Source organism: Mustela nivalis, assembly GCF_964662115.1.
Source record: "Mustela nivalis genome assembly, chromosome: 10".
Classification (NCBI taxonomy): Eukaryota; Metazoa; Chordata; class Mammalia; order Carnivora; family Mustelidae; genus Mustela; species Mustela nivalis.
The window spans coordinates 69,782,934-69,794,539 of record NC_139029.1 but is presented as its reverse complement, the minus strand read 5'-3'; the positions used below and the strand labels follow the sequence as shown (position 1 = coordinate 69,794,539).

Sequence of the window (11,606 nt, the reverse complement as noted above, 5' to 3'; positions counted from 1 at the left end):
TCAAATTCCAAAGCTTTGGTGTGGTGTTTATTAGACAAGCTAAGTGTGTTGCAAATTAATACCCGCAGTGGCATTTATGAATGAGAAGAGGGAAAAAAAAAAAAAAATCAACTCCCCCCACTGTCTGGCAGATTCCCAGGCAGAGGTCTTCCCCCTTCCGCCCCCCTCCCTTTTTTGGTATGTCGTACTTGTTTGTTTTTGGAGGTTCCCACTTAAGTTCCAGCCCACTGCCTGGGTTGGAAGTCCGAGAGGAAACGAACGCAGGGAATTCTCTGGGAGACTGACTTCTACTTCCTCACGGATGCGGGAGACTGGGTAAGCCCTTCCAGCCTCCCTCCGTGGGCAGGAGGCAGTGCTAACTAAACAGCCAGCCAAAAGCTATGGGGACCACCTTGCAGTGATTTGTCCAGAGGTCATCACCTGTGTATACTGCAGTGCCGAACCAGATCCCAGGACCTTTGTGCCCAGTGGATCTAAAGCTAAAAGTTTTGTGGGGTTTTTAACATGTTTCCTTGGGACCACTTAGAAGCCTCCCATTTCAAATGGATTGCAGTGCTTTTCTAGTTAAGTACAAAGAAAAAGATTAGAATATAATTAACAGAATTAAAAAAAAATCCAGTTCTGTCTTTAGCACACTCAGTACAAGCCCCCCAAGAGCAGTTTGCTTTAACATCATCAATATCATTAGTAGGACTGAGAAATTATCCCTCGAAATTTAAAAAACTGTCTCCTTGTGCAATTTTAATAAAAACGTACACAAGTAATTATGGTAACCTTTCTTTTATATGTGCTCTAGAACTCTTCGTTCTTTTAAAAGTGTAGGGCTGTTCGGTCTTCACAATTTAGCAGTCTTGCTTAAGAAGTACTTCAGTGCCAACTTTTCTGTGAATGACTGATAATCACAATGAGAAGCTACTGCAGTGAAAACATCCTCCAATAAAGAGAACTGCGGCAGGAAGGAGTTAAGTTTCATTCATTCAAAAGTGCCCTTTCGTAAGTCTAAGAGGCTTTTGCTAGTTGGAGAAGGATCTCTAAGGCTTTGTTGGAGGGGGTTTGGGGTGCCGGGCTTACTTTTTAAGACTATGGCTAGTCAGGTGCTATGCAAATAAAAAGAGGAAAATCTGGGCCCTACTTTGTACTCAAGGCAGTCCATCCATTATTATTTGGGAAACGTTTTTTTTTTTTCCTGCATTAAAACTTCATTATTGTTTCCCTCTTAATGAAGTGATTGGGAATGGGGGTGAGTAGGCGCAGCACAGGGTGGGAGGAGGTCGTGGGGAGAGAATGGAGAGGAGTGTTCCTGGCTTCTGTTGTGGAGTCTTTTCTATTTGACTTCATGGTTGTAAGTATTTCCAGATGGTGAATCAGACACCAGACGTAACAATATTTCCATATTTGGGTATAGCAGTAGCCTGCGTTTTTAACATTTTTCTGCCTCTGTTATCCAACCACAAAGCATTCTTGACAGCTTCAAATGTTGTTAAATATAGACTTAACTTCTGTTCCCAGAGCAGGAAATTCTTTGGAATTCCTTGTTTTTCACGCAACCTGTCTATCATGATTTAAAATAAAATTATAGTGGATGATCCAACTGGCCGCTGTTATACCTTGCTCTTTTATTGAGGAGGACAGTAGATATGCAAAGAGATTCAGCCTGCCACACAGCTTTGAAACACAGGCCATTCCAGAGATTCCTTTAGAAATCAGATTAAAGTTTTCTAACAAGGGTGTGTGGGTTTGTTTCTGGGCTTCAGTTGGGGAATCTCAGAGGATGAGTTTGCCCTAGAGGAGAAACTTAGAGAACCTTACCATCAGCTGCCCATTTAAAGCCAGGAGTGTGTTGTGGGAGGGGGTGGGGAGGTGGGGGAGAGAGAGACTGGAGCAACCTATGTGCACAGCCTTTCCATATACTATGTCCTGGTGTGCCTGCTAGTAAACGACAGCATCAGAGGAGAGGAACTGCAGCTCCTCATGTCCTGCTTAAGGATGGTCCAGAAACCCCAGATGTCCTGTCGCCTTTTCGCCTCCTCCACTGAGAGCAGCAGATCAGTTCACGTTGACAGATTAGAGGGGAAATGTGCAATTGTTTATGGGTAAGTGTCTTCGGATGCTAATTGTGCATGGCTCTTTCGCTCTTTTTTCTCCCTCCTCCCTGCACGGACACCTGGTGAGGGAATAACGGGCCCGCGTTGTTTCCTTGGACTGCAGGACACAGAGAAGGAGCTGCTTGTCTTCCGCAGCTCCTAGCTTTGAGCTGAGTGATGGGGACATCTCTCACCCGCTGCTGCCAGGGAATTTTAGGTCACCAAAAGAAAGGTTCACTGTCTGGCGGCAACTGAGAATAATAATCACCTTAAAACTGTCGACTCCGCTTTCCCAGCCCTAGACCAGTGGTTCTCAAACTTTGGCGCGTCTCAGAATCACCCGGAGGGCTGATTAAGAGACTAATTGCTGGGCCCTAACCCCAGTGTTTCTTATTGGCTACGTTTCTAACAAGTCCCGAGGTGATGCTGCTGCTGGTCCGGGGACTCCCACTCTGAGCAACACCGTCTTGGACGGTAGGAGTGCCTCTACTAGCGGTGTGTCTGCGCGTGCATGTGCCCCCATAGTCAGGTCCTCGCCTGCACACCCCGTCTCACAACTACACATTTTACAGCCATTTAAAGAACAGAACTTTTTACGGGGACGGCAAAAGGTCAGCTTTAAGGTAGCGCCCCCCCCCCCGCCCCGCCCCGCATCCTTTCTCTCCACCCGGCTCCGGCTCCCTACCCCCACCCTGGGGAGTGATGGCAGGGAGAGCCAGAGGTAATCAGGCTGGCGGCGAGGGCTGGGGCGGGGTAGTGCTCCGCTGCCCTGGGGACCCCTGCGAAGACAGCGTGCGGGGTCCGCGTCGCGGGGAGACCCGGGGCTGAAGCCGTCCGCGCGCCGGGCCACTTGCTGTCCGCCGCCCCCTGCCGGCCGCCGGGCCCGCGCGCCCGAAGTCGCGGCGGTGGGCAGGACTCGAGGTTTCCGGCGGCGCGCGCCCGCAGGACGTTTCCAGCCCCGGCCCATATTTGGTGAAAGTCTTTCAAGATTCCGTCATCCAGCTCCGGGGGGCGGCGGCGGCGGCGGCGGCGACGGCGGCCCCCGGAGCGGGCCCTGAGACCGCGCGGCTGCCGCCGAGTACCGGCGCCTGGACCTCGGGCCGCGGGGCCTCAGGCCCTGCGGGCGGGCGGCATCAACGCTCTCGGGAGACCGCCGCGGCCCAGCCCCTGCCCCGGCCCGCACCCCTACAAGGGCCCGGGCCCATCTCGCGCTGCGTGGGAGGCTGGCGCGGAGGGTGCCGCGGCCGGATTATGTCACTTTTCCCGTCCACCCCACTGTTGACTCGTCCTCCCAGCGGGGCAGCGAGTTGCCGCGTTGTGCCAGACTTAGAGGGTACGCCCAGGCGCAGGGGTGTGGGTGTGTGTGGCAGAGGGTGGCGTTGGCTCCGACCTGGAGCCCACCCGAGAGCAGGGACATGGAATTGACTCTGGGGAGAAGTCCCAAAGGGCTGGGTCCTATTATCCCGAGAAGGGAGAGAGACTAGATTAGATTTCGGCTTTTCTGGGTCTCCCACAACCCTTTAATCTTTTTCTCATCAGTAAGTACCAAGGCTGGGGTGGGGGGTGGAGTGGGGGTGTGGGCCCCTGGATAGGAAGCCCTAGCTCTGCTGTCCACAAGCCTGCAGCCTTCGGTAAGCTGTTCATCCTCTCTAGACCTCGTACCCTTCACCGGTCCATTGGGAAAGGGGACCAGTAAGTAGTACAGCTAGAGCAGCCCCTTTCAGGGCTAAAGTTCTTGCCATTCTCTCCTTGTCTTATTATTATAAGAGAAGCAAACACTTAACACCACTCTATGTTAGGCTCCGTTTTGAACGCCTGCTGTGTGTTGATTCATTTAATTCTCCAGTGTCCCATTGAGGCGGATCCTCTTGTTAACACCATCTTTTACCTAAATGAAGACGTGGGTGGGGCGCCTGGATGGCTCAGTCTTTAAGCATCTGCCTTGGGCTCCGGTCATTTTCCCAGCATCCTGGGATCGCTCCCTCTCCCACTCCCCCTGCTTGTGTTCCCTCTTTTGTTCTCTCTCTCTGTCAAATAAATGAAATCTTAAAAAAAAAAAAAAAAAAAAAAAAAAAAGAAGACGACGTGGAGGCACGGGTGGGTGGTTAAGCAAAAGACACACAGTTAGGAGGTAGCGGAATTGGACACAGGTGTCTTGGTTCCAACAAGCCTCCTACTTAAACATTATGCATACTGCCTATTCCCCATCTCTTCAGATATTCAGGCCTGCCCCCTCTCCTAGAATTTTACCTTTTTCTAACTCTATCACAGCTTACCCAGACATCCCAGGATAAATGCATCAAATAGAAAAATAGTTGATAAGTTAACTGAAGCTGGGCTAACCTCAGAATTGCCTAATGTATTGACTCTTGGGAAGGAGGGGGAAAGGGGTGTTGCATTTTAACAGGAAAAGCCTTAATGCAAGTAAATTTATGCAGTGGGCTTTTAAGCACCTTTGCAGGCTGGTGGGGACCTTTGGGGTCCTTCTGATACCTCACAAGCCACACTGATCGAGGAGTCTTAATGTCTGGAGTAAGGCTCGAGCCGGTAGAAATTGCATTTGTCACAGAGATAAAGTTTTCAAGGTCATTTACTTGATACCTTATCAGTCTGAATGTGCCTTACAGGTTGAATATGCTATTAACCTGTTTTTTTCCACTAGATATTTAATTATGTGTGTATCTGAGGACAAACTGATTATCCCCTTTGAACCCAGATTTATTCAGAGCTCCTGGTATGTCATGGCACTGTGGTAGGCACTGGTGACATCAGAAAGAGGGCCTTAACATTGACCTTCCCCTGGAGGACTCTGCAGTCTGTTGCAGAAGTAGGTACAAAGTGCTCTACAGACACTTCTCTGCCTGGAGAATGAGGGTGGAAATACTCTTAGTCTGAAAGGATGAGCAAGAATCCGATACAGGGAAAGACATTGGAAACAGAGGGAAACAGAGACTTGACATGCATGACGAGAGTGCACCTAGCGTGTTTGGATTGTTGGATTCCTTTGGGGAACTGGCAAGTCTGCAAATAAATTGACCTGTCATAACCCTGGGACTCTGGCAGTTGTGAGCCCTGTGAAGTTTGGCCTTGGTTTCCTCATCTATAAGATAATGGGGTTGCCCCAGCTCAGGGTACAAGCACTGAAGGACTCATAGGGGTAAACCAAGTAACAAAATGCCACAAAAGGATTTGTGGTGGCTGACACTAGGCTGCAGCATTGGGGAATCATGGTGATAGTGGGGACGAACCGTGGGAGTCTGAGGTTGACAGGTGAAAATGTAGGTCTGGCGTTTGTCTATTTTCTCATTTTTTAAAGGATATCAGAGATCTGGATTTTTCTGTGAAGTTCTTTTAAATATTGGCAACTAATTAAACAATGTTAAAAAGCCATCTAAGTCGTTCCTAGGAAAATCAAAATAGGCAGTGTCTGGGGCTGCCAGTTGTGCTTTCTGGCCTGAATGACTCCAGAACCTGTCCTGCTCCATTCAGCATTCTGCATTTGACAGCATTCTGTTACTCCCAGCCACTCACAAAATATCAGGTCCTAGCACCCAAGGCTCCATTTAATTGTCAGGTTGAGGAGGCTTTCATTTACTCAAGAATCAGTGCTGCCACTTAACTCAGTTGTAGGAGTTTATACTTTATAAACAGAATTGGAATGAGTCTTTTTCTTATTTTCTACTTCACTCACTCCGAGACACTACTGAGTCTCCTTCTTTCTTCTCCCCCCTGAGTTTTTGTTGTAACCAACTGGCATTGCCTTGGCAGCAGATAGGAAACACTTTTTTTTAGGGCATCTGTAACCAATGGGAACTATATCTGTTTATTTCCTCCACCTGGCATCTGTCCACAGGAAGCGAGGCATTTCTAACCCCCTCACCTTACAGAACTTATTATTTGGTGATAACACAAAAACATTTCATTGGAACAGACCAGAAGGCACTTCTCCCACTCCACCCAGCAATCCGTCTTCTAAACATGATTAAGCAATATGATACGTATTAATTATCAGTCACTATCAGATTCAAACGATTAAGAGTTAACCTTCTCCTCTTGTGTTTTATTTCCAGAGATATCTGTCTCTTAATTGCCTTCTTAAAACCACACTTACCACATTCAGAATTTAGAAAAGATTTGATTCGGGCAGAGTACTTGAGCACACAGTTCCTACAGAAAAATTGAAGCAATTTATTCTTGCAGGTTTTTGCTGATCTGAGGACTAAGAACAAAAGAGGATCCCGGCTATTGGGCTGATTTTGTGAAATAAGACATAAAGACACATTTAATGTTTAGCAAGATGCTTGGGTCATAGTAAGTGCCTAATAAATTCCAATTACTGCTACAGCTAAGCCCCATCATTATCTTAACTTTTATTACAATTAGCATAGAATGAACTAGCCTTATCCTCTAGCGAATTTTCTGCATTATTTGGACTAGATGAACTCGAGTTATAAAAACATTTGATAAATGGTATATGGAGGAAGTGATTTAAAAAGTCCATGCAGCCCAGTTCTCTGGCTTACACCAAAGTCCCAGTGACCATTTAAGAAAGCACTTGAGCTCTGCCTGTCATGGAATTGCAAATTTGCATACAGGGTGTGGTGAGCCCTCTGACATTTTGCCTCCTTTTCCCCATCTATAAAAGACAGTGGGGTTGCTCCAGCTCAGGGGTCATGCACTCAAGTGCCCCAGGAACCAGCCAGGTATAAAACACTGTATCTGAGGAGTACTGGCAGCTGACTCTTGGCCTCAGCAAACGGAAGCTATGGGGATAGTTTTATCAATGGGACCTAGGTTTTACCTGCCAAAGACGAGGGAGTTAGTGTATGTAGAGATGAGTTAGTGATTTTATCTAATGTTTATAACCTTGTTGGTTATAGTGTTCCATTTTGTCTCCATTTAAATGATGAGAAAACCGGGGCACCTGGGTGGCTCAGTGGTTTAAGCCTCTGCCTTCGGCTCAGGTCATGATCTCAGGGTTGTGGGATCGAGCCCCACATCAGGCTCCCTGCTTAGCAGGGAGCCTGCTTCCCCCACCTCCTCTGTCTGCCTCTCTGCCTGCTTGTGATCTCTGTCTGTCAAATAAATAAAATCTTAAAAAAAAAAGTCCAATTAAAAAAAATGATGAGAGGGGCGCCTGGGTGGCTCTGTGGGTTAAGCCGCTGCCTTCGGCTCAGGTCATGATCTCAGGGTCCTGGGATCGAGTCCCGCATCGGGCTCTCTGCTCGGCAGGGAGCCTGCTTCCTTCTCTCTCTCTCTCTCTCTGCCTCCCTCTCAGTGTACTTGTAATTTCTCTCTGTCAAATAAATAAATAAAATCTTAAAAAAAAAAAAATGATGAGAAAACCGAGCCTGAGCTAGCTAGAGTCAGTAATGGGTGCAAGGGCAAAGAGCTGCTGAGGGAGAGCAGAGGGTCTGTCTCCAAAGGTTATTCTTTTAAGGAAGAACATGGGAGGGATGCCTGGGCGGCTTAGTTGGTTGAGTGTCTGCCTTCTGCTCAGATCAGGATCCCAGGGTCCTAGCATTGATCAAGTCTCATATGGGGGCAGAGGGGTGTTGGGGTGGGTGTAGGTGTAGGTGGGGAGGTTTCCTTGCTCAGCAGGGATCCTGCTTCTTCCTCTGCCTTCTGCTCCCCCACTTGCGCTCTCTCTCTCTAACAAATAAAGTCTTTTAGAAAAACAAAACAAAACTATAGGATTGCTCTCCATGAAATCTGCCTTAGAGTTTAGAAACTTGCCCTCAACGTCTTGACCTCCCCTGAGAACTGACTGTAGACTTTACTTTAATATATTTCTTAATGTTTCTTGGACTTCTGTGGTTTTCAGTAATTGTAGGCCCCAGTGTCTTCACAAGAGTCTGGTAATGAATTAGTTAAGCAGTAAAAAAGGGTTCCCTCCTCACAAGGACCCTTGCCTAAGTGCTCCTGTTTCCTCAAGGTAAAGATATGCGTTAGAACAAAGGAGGAGCTCAGGGATTGAGAGATACTTCTACTGTAACTTAGTCATCACCATCAACTTTGTTACTGGAGGCAGACAGAGCCGGCACCTCCCACAACCAGGTCACCGCACAACGGTTACTAAGCAAAGGAGCCCTCCAGGCACCCACCCTGAGCTCCCTGTGTCTCTGAGACTTAGGCAAGCAAGCGCAAGCATCTCTTAGCCATGGATGTGAGGGTGGGGGTGGGGTGCCCAAGGCGATGACGATAAGTAAAAGGCAAAGAGCACTTTGAGGCTAGTCCCAGGCATTTCTTTTAAATTTTGTACCTCCTCTGCTTTGAGTAGGTTTTAGCTCTCCAAAGGAAAAAAATGTTTTTAAATAGCTAATCTGTGTGTGTGTGTAGTTGTTTCTTACTTTTATTTCTTTTAAAATTGAGATACAATTGACATATAACATATTAGTTTCAGGTGTGCAACATATGGTCCAATATTTGTATATCGTAAGAAATGTTCATGCAATATGTCTACTTAACACCAGTCACCACACATAGTTACATTTTTTCCCTTGTGAGGTGAACTTTTTAAGATCTACTCTCTTAGCAACTTTGAACTATACAATACAGTATTATTAACTGTAGTCACCATGCTGTATATGACAGCCCCAGGATTTACTTATTTTATAATTGGAAGCTTGTGCCTCTTTGATCCCCTAAACAGTCAATTCTTAACGGACAAAGATAATAGTGTTCCACACTTGAATTTTTGAGACTCTGGGAAAGGCTGCTGGGGAAAGACAAAAGTATAGAATATATAATGAAACATTGCAGATCCAGAAGGTTAGTAATTCAGGTCAATCCTATAAATATGGTGTATATGCCAGGCTTTGTGCTAGGTGGTAACACCAAGAGGAATAATATCTACACTTGGCCATCAAGGCTTTCAGAGCCTAGGGGGAGGTGTAGACGTTGGTGCAGAGAAAACAATATAGAGATCTACACTCTAGGTGTAGTGCAACCAAATTACTTTGGGACTACAGACAAGGGACATCTAATTTAGAGTCCCACCCCTTAAAGATGTGAGGACTTGCTGAGTTTATAAATTCTGATGGCTGGGAGTGGGTCAGGCACAGTTATGCACAGATGCTCGCATACACATTCCCTTTGAAGTTGGCCGTTGCAGAGGACGTGTGCATCTTTGTGAGACAATAGAAAACACCTAAACGTGAGAACCTTATGATGAGCCTCTTAAGATACATTGATGACATACCAGAGCAGCCTTTTGGGTGCTGGTGGAAATTCTTATCACTATGGATCCTTCTTTCTGAGAGGGGAGGGGAGGGAACTGACATTTACAGGACACCTGACAAGAGCCAAAAGCCTTAAAGGTGATCTCATGTTATGTTCACGAAAATCCTTTAAGATGAACATTTTAACATTTTCAAAGTGGGGTTCAGAGAAGTTAAGCAACTTGCCGAACACCAGGCAGTTAGAATGTGACCCAACAGGGATTCTAACCCAGTCCTGTCTGACTCCAAAGCCTGTGACCTTTCTACATTTCCTTTTTTTTTTTTAATTTTTAAAGATTTTATTTATTTATTTATTTATTTGACAGACAGAGATCACAAGTAGGCAGAGAGGCAGGCGGTGGGGGGGGGAGCAGACTCCCTGCTGAGCAGAGAGCCAGAGGCAGGGCTCAATCCCAGGATTCTGGGATCACCGCTGAGCCAAAGGCAGAGGCCATAACCCACTGAGCCACCCAGGGGCCTCTCTTTCTACATTTCTGCTGCACTGTCCTGACTCCCCGAGTTTCCAGTGCTTTTAGGAGTGTTTCCTCTTTTTCTCCTTTATTGTGTTGTTACCCTCCCTTTCATGGAGCTGGCCTTTCCCTTTTCCTTAGCCCTTTCAGATTCATGGATGTTTGAAGTCTTTGAGCCACTGGCGCGTCTAGCTTCTAAAAGGAGGTACACACTGATGTGAATGGGAGCATTACCATCTTGTCGACATCATCACCACATCATTATAATCAGCAGGCGTGGTGACTTTCATCTCCACTTACATTTGCTTCTTTGCTGGGCACTATGTGGAATGATTTAGATGTATGTGATTTCTGTTATCTGGGGACAGATGAAAAGTTCCAGAGGATGTGGAGTTTTAATGAGCTATAATGAAGGAAGGGACACCTGGGCGGCTCAGTCAGTTAGACATCTGCCCTCAGCTCAGATCATGACCCCAGCGTCTTGGGATGGAGTTCCTTGTAGGGCTCCCTTCTCAGCGGGGAGTCTGCTTCTAACTCCCCCTCTGCCCCTCTCTGTGCTCATGCTCTCTCTCACTTTTTCTCTCTCAAATAAATAAAGAAAATCTTAAAAAAAAAAAAAAAGGAAAGAAAGAAGTATTATTTGGGGATTCTGTGTTTGAAAGACAGAAGGGAAGAGCCAGGGCAGTCAGAGCCCGCACTAGACTGCTGTGTAGGTCTATAAAGTCGAGGTGGTATCAATGAAAGATAACAGAGAAAGAGCAAATACAAAGAGAGTGGAAACTCAGAAGAAAGCTTGGTGACTATATGAAGAGGGTATGGGGCTGGTGCACTGAGGCACGCACACCCATGCACATTCATGAGCTCCCATGTGCAGAAGGTAAGGTTGGGAGAGTTGGGATGAAGGGACCATCGTGAATTATGACATTCCCATGGATTCATTTTCTTTTCTAGTTACCGCGGTTGATCTAGATTTCATTCATCTTTCTTTTCTCTGGATTTTCACCACATACTAGGTCATCATTCTATTATTTTGAGTAGAGAAATCCTTTACTCTCAGTCCAAGAAAGGGAACCAGAAAGGGCCCACTTTGATAGCTGGGCCATCTTTATTCAGGGGCTTACAACCCTAAAAGCTGGAGCCATAGGAGGAGGTAGGGGTGAGGAGGGAAGGGGAGCAAACTCAGGGAAGCTTTCCGAAGTGGCATAAACTGAGAATCGAGATGATTTCCACTTGAAGTCACCTCTCCACTTATGAGTCATTAACTATGTGGAACCAAACACAGTTAATTTAGCACCACGTTGGAAAGCTTATAACGTGAACTGCATTCCAGGGCCCGGGCATCCAGGTTTTAATCCTTTGTAAACGCCTCTCTTTTGGAACACAGTTTGGTGTCAGTACATAGGAACTAAGAATTGTGCCAACTGGTGAGTCATCGCGCTCTGCTTTCTTCCAGAGGACTGTGGGAAAAGGATGGGCAGACTGGTTCAGATAAAACCCTGTCCCACCCAAACTCACTGAAGACTTGAAACCAATCCATTTTTTAAATGTTTTTAAAATCTAATTGAACTCAGAGAAATGATAAAGCCTCTGTTCTTTGCTTTCAACTTGGATCTGAAGGCTTGCTTTGTTTTTCTAAGTCTCTAGGCCATCACATTGGGTTATGACCCTTGAGTTCATGCTTGCTTTTTAAAGGACACTTAATAATTGATTGCACTGTGCTCGGTTTGGGGGATACAAAGATGGGTCCCTGACTTTGAGAAGCACACAGGCTAGAGCGCTGAGAGCATGTGTAAATATTGTGTATGTAAATACTTTGTATTAGATCCCCTCCT

The 11,606-nt window shown here is 46.5% G+C and overlaps 1 protein-coding gene across 1 annotated transcript in view; it reads left to right on the top strand.

Annotated features, from left to right (window-relative positions):
- Positions 1–11,606, top strand: part of ZNHIT6 (zinc finger HIT-type containing 6) — a 199,594-nt gene that overhangs the window by 116,261 nt on the left and 71,727 nt on the right. The window lies entirely within an intron of this gene.